The sequence below is a fragment of the Chelonoidis abingdonii genome, chromosome 22, assembly GCF_003597395.2.
Source record: "Chelonoidis abingdonii isolate Lonesome George chromosome 22, CheloAbing_2.0, whole genome shotgun sequence".
Lineage (NCBI taxonomy): Eukaryota > Metazoa > Chordata > Testudines > Testudinidae > Chelonoidis > Chelonoidis abingdonii.
Genome location: NC_133790.1, coordinates 8118017 through 8130281, shown reverse-complemented (window position 1 = coordinate 8130281; position 12265 = coordinate 8118017). Strand labels below are relative to the sequence as shown.

General features: G+C 43.5%; 1 protein-coding gene across 4 annotated transcripts in view; it reads left to right on the top strand.

Annotated features, from left to right (window-relative positions):
* PITPNM2 (phosphatidylinositol transfer protein membrane associated 2) overlaps positions 1 to 12265 on the top strand; it is a 197704-nt gene that overhangs the window by 103095 nt on the left and 82344 nt on the right. The gene's annotated exons all lie outside the window — the stretch shown is intronic.

Here is a 12265-nt window from a genome sequence, read left to right as displayed (position 1 = left end):
CAGCAAAACACATCCTAACTCTGAGCACACAGAGCAGTTCCATTTTTATTTCAGTGGGACTGCTCCAGAGGCTTGTAGTTAAGCATGTGCTTAACTGCCTTGCTGGATTGAGACCTAAAATGAACAGCATAGATGGTGAAAAATTATTCCAGATATGAGAAATTATTTTTATTTTACTGTGATTTTTATTTTTACAGTGCCCCCTTAAAAAAAAAAAAAAAAAAAAAGAATAATTCATTGCTAGACTTGACTACCAAGCAGTGCACAGCATAACATATATTCTTCAGTATTATCAAAGGAATTCTTTTTTTTGGCAAAAATATTTGAGTATGTATAAAAATTGATAAATGGATTTGTAACTTAATATTAGCATACTTGAGTAAACATTTTCTCAGGGGCCTTAATTTCTCTATAGCTTCTCCTGAAGCTAAAATTGTTTTGAAAAATGTCATATAATTATTTTCTCATGACTTTTTTCCTATCACATTTGGATTAGATGTTTAAATAAAAATCATGCTAAGGGGGAAACATATTAGCTATGCAACTATAACAGCAGGCTAAGGAACCCATTGAAGAATGGTCTCATTAGTGGGAGAGATTCAGCATACTCTTTGTTGGGGAGAATACTTGAATACCATATGCCATTCTGGTTGCCCCATCTCAAAAAAAAGATATACAACTGGAAAAAGTACAGAAAAGGGAAACAGAAATGATCTGGTGTATGGTACAGCTTCTGTCTGAGGAGAGATGGAAAAACACTGAAACTGTTTAGCTTAGAAGAAAGATGACTTGGATGATGAGAGAGGTCTATAAAATCATGAATAGTGTGGAGTCAGTGAAATAAGGAAGTGTTATTTATCCCTTCACATAATACAGGAACCAGTAGTCACCCACTGAAATTAATAGGCAGCAGGCTTAACACAAAAGGTAGCTCTTCTTTCTCACAATGCACAGTAAACCTGTAGAACTCGTTGCCAGGGATGTTGTGAAAGCCAGAAGTATAACCGGGTTCAAAAAGAAGTTCATGGTGGATAGAGCCATCAATGGCTATTAGCCAAGATAGTCAAGGACATAACCCCATGCTCTGGGTGTCTCTAAACCTCTGACTGACTGAAGCAGGGAGTGGATGACAGGGAATGGATCACGTGATAATTATTCTGTTCTGTTTGATCCCTCTGCAGCAGCTGGGCGCTGTGGGAAGAGAGGATAGTGGGCTAGATCAGAGGTCTGAAACACACGGCCCACTTCCTGCGGCCTGCCAAGCGGCCTGCGCCCGCCTCTCCACCAACCTCCAGGCCAGTGGTGGGCAAACTACAGCCACAGGATTGCCCCCCTTGAGCCCCGCGCCACTCCCTGAAGCGGCTGGCATCACGTCCCTGCGGCTGGGGGGGTGGGGAGAAGCAGAGGGCTCCGTCTGTGTGTGTTGCCCTGGTTCCAGGCGTGCACATGCACGCGCACCCCCCCCCCCCGGAGCTCCCATTGGCCGGGAACAGGGAACCGCGGCCAATGGGAGCTTCGGAGGAGGTACCTGGAGGCGCAGCAAGCAGCACACAGAGCCTTGAGTTCCTCTCCCCAGGGGCTGCAGGGACATGGTTCCAGCTACTTCCCGGAGCGGGGCCGGCCGCTGGGCCTGGTGTGTGCTGCTGCCACCCCAGAGCCCGAAGTCCTCCTGCACTCTGCCCCCCAACTCCATGCCCTGAGCCCCCTGCTGCATCCCACACCCCTTCTGCACCACAGTCCCCAGCCCTGAGCCCCCTGCCAGCACCCCAACCTCCTGCTGCACCTCAACCCCCTGCTCTGAGCCCCCTGCCCTGAGCTCCCTGCCTGCACCCCAACACCCAGCTGCATCCCAACTCCCTGCCTTGAACCCCCGCCACACAGCTCATGCACCCTCTGGGGGAAGAGAAGGGGCGGAGTTGGGGTGGGGACTTCAGGGAGGGGTTGGAATGGGAGCAGGGAAAGGGTAGGAAGAGGCGGGGCCTCATGGAAGGGGCGGAGGGGGAGCTGGGCAGGGGGCACTAAGGGGGGGTGTCAGTGATGCGGCGCTTGGGCCAGTGAACTAGCCCTCATGTGGCCCTCGTGGTCATTTGAGTTTGAGGTCCCTGGGCTAGATGGACCGTTGGTCTGACCCATTATAGCCATTCTTACGGGATACGCCCTCAGGTTAACAATATTGTTGAATCAGAGTTGCTTCCAAGTTTAATGCCTTTTGATGGTGGAACGTTTAGTTAGCAGAATTCTGCTGGTGTTATCTCGGAAGCCATAAACAAGATTTTATCAGATTAGTAAGGAGCATGTGATTCCATTTAACTCCCTGAAACCATTATCAGGTGATGTGCGTAGGTCTGGCACTGGCTTGGCAAGGGGTGGTGCATAAACTTTCCATTAATGCACCATCCTAGCAATATCCCTCCCCTGTTGCCCCCTTGCCAGACATAATTTGCTGCTGGACTGTGCCCCATCAGCAAATTACAGTTTCCCTTGCACCATCCCAGCTGTACTGGCTGGTGGGTTGGAAGGTGGGTGAGGCCAAGGCTCCAGCCATTCTCTGCCTATGCATTCCAGCAGGGCAGTACGTGAGCGTGTTTAACTCTGTGGCCCAGCTCCAAGGTCCAGCCTGCAGAAGGGTATAAAGGTGGGGGATGGTTTCTTACTCCCACATACTTGAAGGTACAATTCGTCCAAGGCATAATCTAGCTCTAAGAATGAACGTAAGCACTCCTGAGAGAAAATACCTCTCTTAGCTCAAAATATTTTGAAAGGCTCTTGGAATAAAATGTTAGGGTTAAATTCCCCTTTCTTTAATCTTGTTCTGTAAGGGCTTGTTCCATCTGCCCTTGAAGTCAATGGAAAGACTCCCACACACTTCAGTGGGAATTGGCGTGGTCCCCATGACATTAACTGCCTCTGTTAAAGAACACGGCTTTATCCTTTGAGAGAGAAATCAGGGAATGTTAACTCAGAAGGAGCAGGAAAGAGCAAAAAAGACTTTTCTAGATGTTTTCAGGGTATGATTTTTTTAATAAGACCCTTTTGTCTGGCTATCGAGGAATCACTGTTTTTCTTTTCTTTCATTTCTTTGGAATCTGTAGCCCACAGGAGAAGTGTTTTTGTGAGTTATAGCATCTAGTTGGTGAGCATATTCCAGGGGGAGCAGCAAACCGGGATTCTGTGTGTAATAGATAGTAATGTAAAGCCCATTTTTAGGACAGAATGATGGAGAAGGAGACTTTTTTCCATGTTCCAAAGAGATATTGAGCATCTCTCCTTGAGAAGAGATTGCTCTTTTGTTTCCTTTTATTAAAATGTGTCCGTCAGAGCGCAAAGCCTAGTTTTAAATTTCATTTGTTATGCGGAGCACTGTGTAGATGCTGCACTAGAATGATAATCATACCAGTTCTTAAGAGAGAAGGTAGATCTCCAGCACTGCAAAAGTGAAATATGTGGTAATTTATAGGAAATGTTGTTCATGAAGAGTTAATTTGGCTTCAGTGAGACTTAAATACATACTTGACTTTAAGCATATGATTTGTGGCTTTCCTGAATGGGGGTGGAATTATGCATTAGCTTGACGTTAAACAAATGCAAATCAGGTCTTTTAAGAGCAAAGTGAAGCTTTGTGCACAAGTGTAGCCTGTTGAAGTCCATGGCTAAAGTTTTCAAAAGTGTCTAAATTGGGTGGTAGTTAGGCTCTTAAGTCACTTGTGTGCTTTTGAAACTTTCACCCCGTGGCATTACTTGTGTGAGGGTTTGTGAAGTCAGGCCCAAAATAGTTGCAGGGTTTTTTTAAAGAGAGGAATTTCCATAGTTTCTTTTGTTCCCTCCTTATTCAAACAGTGTGCGGAGAGGCCACGCTTTACATTCTGAAGGAGCTGCTCCTGTTGGAACTTTTGGAAAGATTCCTCTTCAGTTTGCTACAAGCAGGATCAGTTCCTACAGAGAACAAAAAGTTCTTACCACTGCTGCTTCTCTTAGAATGATGTATGGTAAATGTACACTGGGTAGGAGCAATAAAAGTGTACAGGATGAGATTTTGGCATCCTAGTTCTTGGCTCTTTCTGTGCTATTGGCTGCCCAAGGCAGCAATAAATTGTCTCTTCTGTACTCTGTAGTGTCTTGCATCTCCCACATTTTCTGGGTTCCATTCTGATGTTTAAAGTTCCAAATACTGAAGTGAATTAATGGCCAGTTTCTTAGAGGCTTGTCATTTTTCCCCTTAGCATCCCCTTTTGCTGCTTCTGAATCCTTTTCTGTAGAGACAGCGGTTTCAGTACACGGAGTAGCATTTAGATTCTTCAATAAATAAGTTAATTTTATATTACAGCAATGAGCTTAATACATCCTTGACCTGCTTGCAGAATAGAAGATCTGAACCAAATTGTTTTTTTCTCAGTTAGATTTGAGACTCTATAAATATAAGTATTTCCATGGGGAATCTCTAGCATGATGCTTGTCATTGTGTTCAGTTCTGGAAGTCTTGTTGCATCTGTAATAGGGCAGGTAGGGCAATCCATTGCTGTATGTACAACTCGCTTCTCATGTTTACTTGTCATCATTGTCTTTCTTATTTGCTCTCCATGTGAAAAAATTCCAGCTGTTTAGTCTAGACTCCTAACCAATAATCTCCTTTTCTGCAACAATCTCCTTTATTCTGGTGCATAAATCAGGGAATTGAGAAAATAGTGGAAAATACTGAAATCATTCTCAAAACCTGTTTTCTAGCCATTATTTTATTCGTCATTTTCATATTGATTTCACATTGTTCTTTGATGTGACCAGATCATCTCTCTGCAACACGCTCCATATGTTTTTAAATGAGATCACAGCAGTGATTTCCCTCCCACCCCCCATGATAAATGGTTGACTACAGCACCAACCAACCATAAGATGACTGGGGGAAGCAGATATCAAGCATGAGCAGCACGTATAAGAGGCTTGGAGAGGTTAAACCTTGCCAGAAAACACTGGCCATACAGGAGGGCAGACACCACGGATGAGGTGTGGGTCACCTCCCTTTGGAGGAGTGCTAGAAGCAAAGCTCCTTAGAAGTGGTGGGAGGCACTGGTCCCCAGACCGTGGCCGCACTCCGCCTCTTCCCCTGAGGCCTCACCCTCATGCCGTCTCTTCCCTAGGTGGCCCCTGCCCACCGCTCGCTCCTCTCCACCAGGGAGAGGAGTGAGTGGGCGGGACTTGGGGCAAGAGACGGAGAGGAGCAAGCAGCGAGTGAGCCTCGGGGGAGGAGGCGGAGTGGGGGCAGCGCCTCAGTCTAGGTGCTGGTGGCCTCCCGCTTCTAGGTAGCTTCCAGCACTTGCGTGTAAGCCTCCTCAGATTGAAGACTCATGTGTCTCCTATAATATCAAGCACTTATTTTGTATGCTACCAGCATTTCTCTCTGCTAAATAAACCAGAAATGTGATACATGCTTATTTAAAACTACCTCCTGCTGCCAAACGTGAAGGTGCTTTCGGTGGCGTTTGCTCTTAGTAACCAAGGACTAATAGCTTTGCACAAGTTGCCATGATGAGCTTGGGGAACTGCAATCCAGCGTGGGGAAGTGCACATTCCTGTCCTGGCAAAGGAGGGATACAGCCCAAGAGAACTCTTCAAAAGCCAAAGTCTGGAATGTAGAACTACCATCTCTGAGGGTCTCTATGAAATGTCTCACTCTACCCAGTGGTTATGGAGACTCCTGTTCCGAATCCCAAAGTGGACCTTTCTCCATGGAGAGAGGAAATCAAGTGTGAGAAAATGTCTAAACCAGCCTCCTTTGACCTTCAACACACAATGCTCACCATACTTGTGTTTAAAATACAAGAAACCTGAATTGAGGGTTACAAACATTGTTTTCATTTGTTGCCACTTCAAACTGTGCTGTCAGTTTAAAACATCTGTCTAATTCTCTTTTTCATTTTCTCTGGAGTTTGCCATCCCTAGGCACATTCTATAGAACACAAGGAACTCTGCGGGGTCTTATCCCCTCTTAGAATCAGCCCTTTCATACAAGAGTCTCAAAGGAGTTTGGAAATATTAGCTCATAACTCTCCAGAGTACAAAAGCAGCTGTAGCCTGAAGCCCCACCATTGCTCGTGGCCAAGGGCCCAATAGTGGCCCTATTAGCATCTTGGCCAGGAAGTTCAGCTAAGATTGTGGCGGTTTAAAACTGTTTAAAGCAAACAAACAAACCACTAAGTGAAAACAGAAGATTATGGCTGAACTAAATAAGCTAGTCAGGAAGCAAGTTTAGCTCAGCTCAGCCAAAGCAGAAGTGGGACATCAGCCTTTAATATTCAGGTCACCGCTTTCTAGTGTGATGCAGTATATTTTGCTATTTTAGTTGAGACAACAGCCACTATAATTTGTTAGCGATTCCTGATACCTAACAATAATGAAGGGCCTTCTCACATGAACACCCAACTTTTTCTTTAATTCTATTTGGGAATTCTGGGTAAGTGCAGGAACTTGTCTCTGGCATGGAGTGCACTGTTGTTCTTCTCACCAGTTAAACAATAATGAAAAGTTTTGCACAGTTTCACAGCATTGTGTGGACAATACTCCTCAGAGCATACCCTGATAATACTGATAAATAAGGATTATTATTCCTACTTTGCAAATGGGGACACTGAATGAGAAAATGATTTGTCCAAAGCCCCCAAAGAGTTGAGATGGTTATAGGATTTAAGAGTTCCTAGCCTCATACTCGATCTGCTATTTCATTTGAGCTCATTCTTTGGCAATCACAGTTTTTCCTATGTGGATGCAAGTCTTTGCAGTGTCACCTTTTGAATGATCTGGACAAGACTTGCAGTCAGTCCTGGAAATTTAAGTTATGAAAACCTCAGACCTTGTTTTCTATTTTAGTTCTGTTGGATTCATTTAGCTTTACCTGAGCTCATGGGCTTTCTGCTGGATTAATGGAAGGAAATCCCTAGTCAGATGTGTCTCGATGTTCTTTCCATCTCGCTGCAGGCTCCTTTTTGCTAGCTCATTCGTAATTTGGCTTCTGCTCAGACCCTTCTGCACGTTGACTTGCAATGATCCTCCAACGTCTATAATTTGCTGTGTTCTCAGAAAAGCAGGCAGTGCTTTCAAGGGTGAGAATCTTATCTCACTTGTGCTGCTCCTGTCTGCTTGATTGGTATTGACTCTGTTGTTTTTCTTTCTCCAAATATACTGTGAATTCTGTCAATCTTCAGTTGTCATTTTTTTTTCTTGGCCTTCTTCATCATCTGGGCGGGGCTATTCTCTCAGATGCTTGCAGCTGCCAAGTAGAGTCTTGTTGGTTCTTGAAAATGGATATGAAGAAGTTAAGTGTGTGTTTGTGCAATGAATTCCTAGCATTCTGTCTGATTTCTAGTGGCCAGGAGTCCAGCTCAGCAAAACTTCCACTGAGTTTAGCACTGGCCAGCCCTCTTTGTTGGCGGCCTCAGGAGATAGGTAAAATATGGAATGGGTTTGAAGAATGAGCTACTCTTTCATCTCTGGATGTTGGACACTTCAGAACAGGGAGAAACACTGGCAGTGTGGGTGAAACCTGTGCATACGTTGCATCTCATCTACAGGAGAACTCACTTTCCTTGTTATCAATATGGCTTATTTCACTAATACTGCATCTTTGAGTTGTCGGGGCTACCCCATGTACCCTGTTCCTCGAACAGGCACTTGATATTCATGCTGTCAATCACATCCCTTTCTGTTTGTGTTATCTGTCTGACTTCCAATGCCATGCCAGTGTTGGCTTGTCTTTCAAAATCTGTCTTTAGCATGGCACAGATTAAAGTACCCAAGATCTGACAGTGACTGTAAAAGTCATCTGTTTTTCTCTGAATCTTTTTTTCTTTTTATCCCACTGATTAAGGTACAGTTATCTGTTTTGCATACTTCACCATTTGGAGGATGGTCATTTGCATGTTTCTGTTTTGAAGGCAGTTGCCACTTATCGGTACTGTTATACAACAACAGCAGCAGAAGAAATAATGCAGGTCCCTTTCTCAGAGCAAAAAAAATGGTCTCATAACCACATCCACGTTTTCAACCTGCTGTCTGCATAGTATTGCCAACTGGAAGTGCTCAGAGATCCTGAGTCAGTCTCCCAAAATCATGCAATTTTTAAAAGTCTTCTGTTTTGTTTTGTTTTGAGTTTTTTGAGGGGCCATTAGGGTGTACTCGGGTCATGTTTTCAAGATTCTCTGTGCAGCTATAAGGGTGAGAAATGTACTATTTTAAAATGACAGCTGTGTGTCTCACATAATCACTTAACTCCAGGAAATGGGGAAAAACACCAAATATCGAAAGACTGACAATAGAGCTGCAAGACTTGGCAATATTGTCTGCATGCAGTGTTTGAAAAGTGCTACACAACCATGAAGTAGTGTTATTTGCAGTCATTGTATCAGTACCAGTTTGTGTCACAAATTATTAGGGTTGGAAGGGACCTCAGAAGATCATCTAGTCCAACCCCCTGCTCAAAGCAGGACCAATCCCTAAATGGCCCGCTCAAGGATTGAACTCACAACCTTGGGTTTAGCAGGCCAATGCTCAAACCACTGAGCTATCCCTCCCCCCTTGCTCCAAAAGGATGAAGATCAGGGTTGATTTTATGTTAATTAACTGGTTTGGTTATAGCACTAAGAGCAGGACACAATATGTGATGTTAGTCTGGGGTTAGGATGTAACTCTTGCCATTTTATTGGGAGTCTCACAGTATTTTATATCTTTCTTAAAGCCCCAGCTCCTGGAGTCATGTTTTGTGAGAATGTCAGTAATTTTTTTTAATGAAACTTTCTAGTTATTGGAGTTGTGGAGAAAAGCTTGAAACTGTGGCTTTGAATGTACCCTCAAAGCTCAGAAACCAAAGCCAAATAAAAAGAACGCAGAATTTCTGACTTTCTTAAAACCTCAAGATTTTTAAGAGAATCCGATGACATTTTAGGCCTTGGCTCATGATTATTAAATGGTTGGGATTGGCAATACTGTGTGTACTTTTTAAATAAGTAAACTTTTTCTTTTCAGCTGGGCCACATTTTTTAATTTTATTTTAATGCAAAATTTTGGTTGTGTTTGGTTTGCAAAGTAGAAGGGAGTAGTCTGAGTGTCAGACTGAAATTCAGAAGTTATTGATTTCACATCCCATCCCTGATGCACTGAGTGCCCTTGGGCAGTGTGCTTCATCTACCTACCTCAGTTACTCCATCTGTAAAATAGAGATAGTATTTCTCACAGATGGTGCTTTGTGGAACAATTACTGTTGTGCAGATCTTTGAAGAAGAAAAAGCAGGACATAAATGCCAAGTAGAATTAAAAAACTGAGCAGGAAATGGAAGCTGAAATGTTAACAGCCAGTTTAAAAGATATAGCATGTAGGGCAAGCAGGTTTGAGGTGTCTTCATAAAAAAGTTATTTCCATTTTGCATTCCTGTGCGTCAGGCAGCCCAGCTCCAACAAAAGTGTGGTTGTATGACTTTGCACTGCAGAGTGATTTATGAACAGGTATAAGAATGGTTTTCTTTTAAGGCTGTTAATTATTTATAGACTTGCACAGCGGATTGCCCACATAATATCATGGTGTGTTGTACTAAGAGCTCCATTAATAGCCAGTCCTGGTTCTAAATAATGCAGTGCATATAGTGTTTGTACAAATTGGGCTTGCACTTACATCTGAGCTCTTTTATGAAGGCCTGCTGCTCTCAACCTGGCCATTTAGCATTTGTCTTGAAAGCAGCAAAGAGTATTGAAGCCTCAGGCGACAGAGGTATTCATCTGTGCATCATGCTGCAGGAGCTTCTACAGTAACAGTCTCTCTTTTTAGGGGGGACAGGGAGGTTGTGTGCAGTCAGGGAGGTTGTGTGCTGCTGCTGCTTCCATCTGGCTATATCTCATTACAGCCTTCATCAGATTTCGTGCTGAAAACCAAGTGAGAGAAGGTTCTTGTGGTCTAGTGATGCAAGGCAGGATATTTTTACAAGCCTAAGCAGGAGTGACACTTCACACTGAAGTGAGAGTGCTGTCTTGGTCATTCTGGCTTAAGCTCTTGCTTGGTTCAGCCTTTTGAATTTGCGTCTGAAGGGAGCCAGCATCAGAAACCCAAATTTAACTTTGTTTTCTTAAACTAGCAACACGGAGCTTGCATCTTAGTTCAGAAGTTGTCCGTTTTGTCGCCAGTTATCCTCCCTGCACTGATGTACATGAACACCATTCCTCAGGATAGAGCTGTCAGTGGTCACTAGACAACCCCTTCAATGTCATAACAACAGGGAAGTGAACTCTCATGGTGGTTTAATGGAACCAAATGTTAAATACAGTCTTGACAGTAAGAAACCAATTTACTTGAAGTTCCAATCCAGGACACATCTGGGATTTTGGGAGCAATTTAAGGTTTTAATAGGTTTGGCTGTTTAAATCCTTCATATATTTTCCGGTAGATGCACGATGTGATCTGTAGTTTATTCCAGCATACCCACACTCCCATTTTACTGCTGAGGGAAACTGTGGGATTGGGCAGCTAAGTGATTTGTCCAAGGATACTTTGGGAGGTCTATGGCCAACCTGGGAATAGATCCCAAGAGCACTGACTCCTAGTCCTGTGCCCCCTAATCATAAGACCCTGTGTAATGAAGGTCTGCATTTTGTTGACTTCCCAAGGTCACTTTCAAACTCTCATGTCCTGAGCCGTTGGGCTGATGTTTTGATTTGTATACAAATAGATATAGTGAACTCTGTGCTAATGGCCTCTGTCTTAATGCCCATTAAAATCTCAGTCCTTATGAGAGTTTTCATATTAATAGCACTGTACTATGTGGCCATTTGTTGTAGAGGCCTGAAAAATAGCAATTCCCTTGATGGTGATGTTACCAGTTTCATCCTATCTGTATATTTTTAATTCTCTCACTTTGCGGCCATCCTTCTCTGAGCATTCTTAGATTTCTTCATTGTTTTGCCTGAAGAGCAGTGTTTGTACAGACTTTATAGTTGAGACATTTGGCTGAGTGCCAGTAGGTGGGGGGTAATGTTCAGATGGAACAATGCGCTGTGTGCTACTCAGAGAGTGATTGCACCTAGAAAAGGGGGATCTTTATCACAGCAGCCTGTTTTGCCTTTACACACTCAACTAGTGGCTTATCAGTAACTTCCTCCTCCCCCAGTGATTGAACGTTTTCAGCTCCTCAGTAACTTACAATATGCTCAGACTAGAACTCAAACCCTCTCTTGTCAAGCATCATGTTCTGATCTTCCTTAGAGTGACTCAAAGTAACCTCCCTTTGCTGAATGTGTTAATGCTGCCTCTAAATATATTTTTCACAGCACTAATTGGATTAAAATCATTTCATGTCATGCATGAAGGATGCATGTTACAGCACAAAGGGGACACGGAGACCTCCTCTGTGGGTACCATGGATACTGGTGACATAGCTCAGTTTGATATTAATAATGATTTGTGTGTAGATGGCCTAAACTAAACCCACTGGATTGCTGATGCAGTCCCATTGCCATGGAAACAGATGCTGCAGCTTAAGGTTGCCTGTATCTGTAACATGATGCATGCACACAAAAGCATGGTCTGGTGGTGTCCATAACTCTTAAGAGGATATGAGTGTGATTACTGGAGAAAATGGGAAATTGCAATGGGATTTGATTTATAAGGTAGGGACTTCTGGTTATAAGTGCACAGTAATTCATGGCACTCTCTGTATTTGGAGAAATAACAAAACACAAAGGTTTTTAATTGTGATTTGACCTCCAGCTCCATTACTTCTAATGAGCATAAGCTGCATAGTGCATGAATTATTTTTGTAGGTGTCTTATACAGTGCAGAGCACCATATCAATGCACAACTAATAGAGCAGGCTCACAGGTACTGATAAACCTCCCTGTGTTGGAGGATTTTGCTTAAGGGTGGATGGGTGGGTGAGGTAATGGGGAGACACTCTTCTCCTATGCTCTGTCCCAGCTTTAGTAATGATTTGTCAAGTGACCTTGGGTAAATCCATTAAGCCTCTGCTTACCCACCTGCAAAATGGAAATAATTAGACTTGCTTACTTCACCAGAAGGCCCCATATAAGCTCATAGCAGTAGTATGATAGAGGAAGGATGGCTTTGTGGTTAAAGCACTGGACTGGGACTTGGAAGATCTGGGTTTTAATCCCATCTTGGCCACAGACTCCCTGTGTTCAAATCTCTTGAATTTTCTATGCCGCACATTCTCCATTGTAATTCCCATCCTGTGTTGAGGCTAAATTTGCTAATGTTTTAGAGGTAGTCGAATGCCAG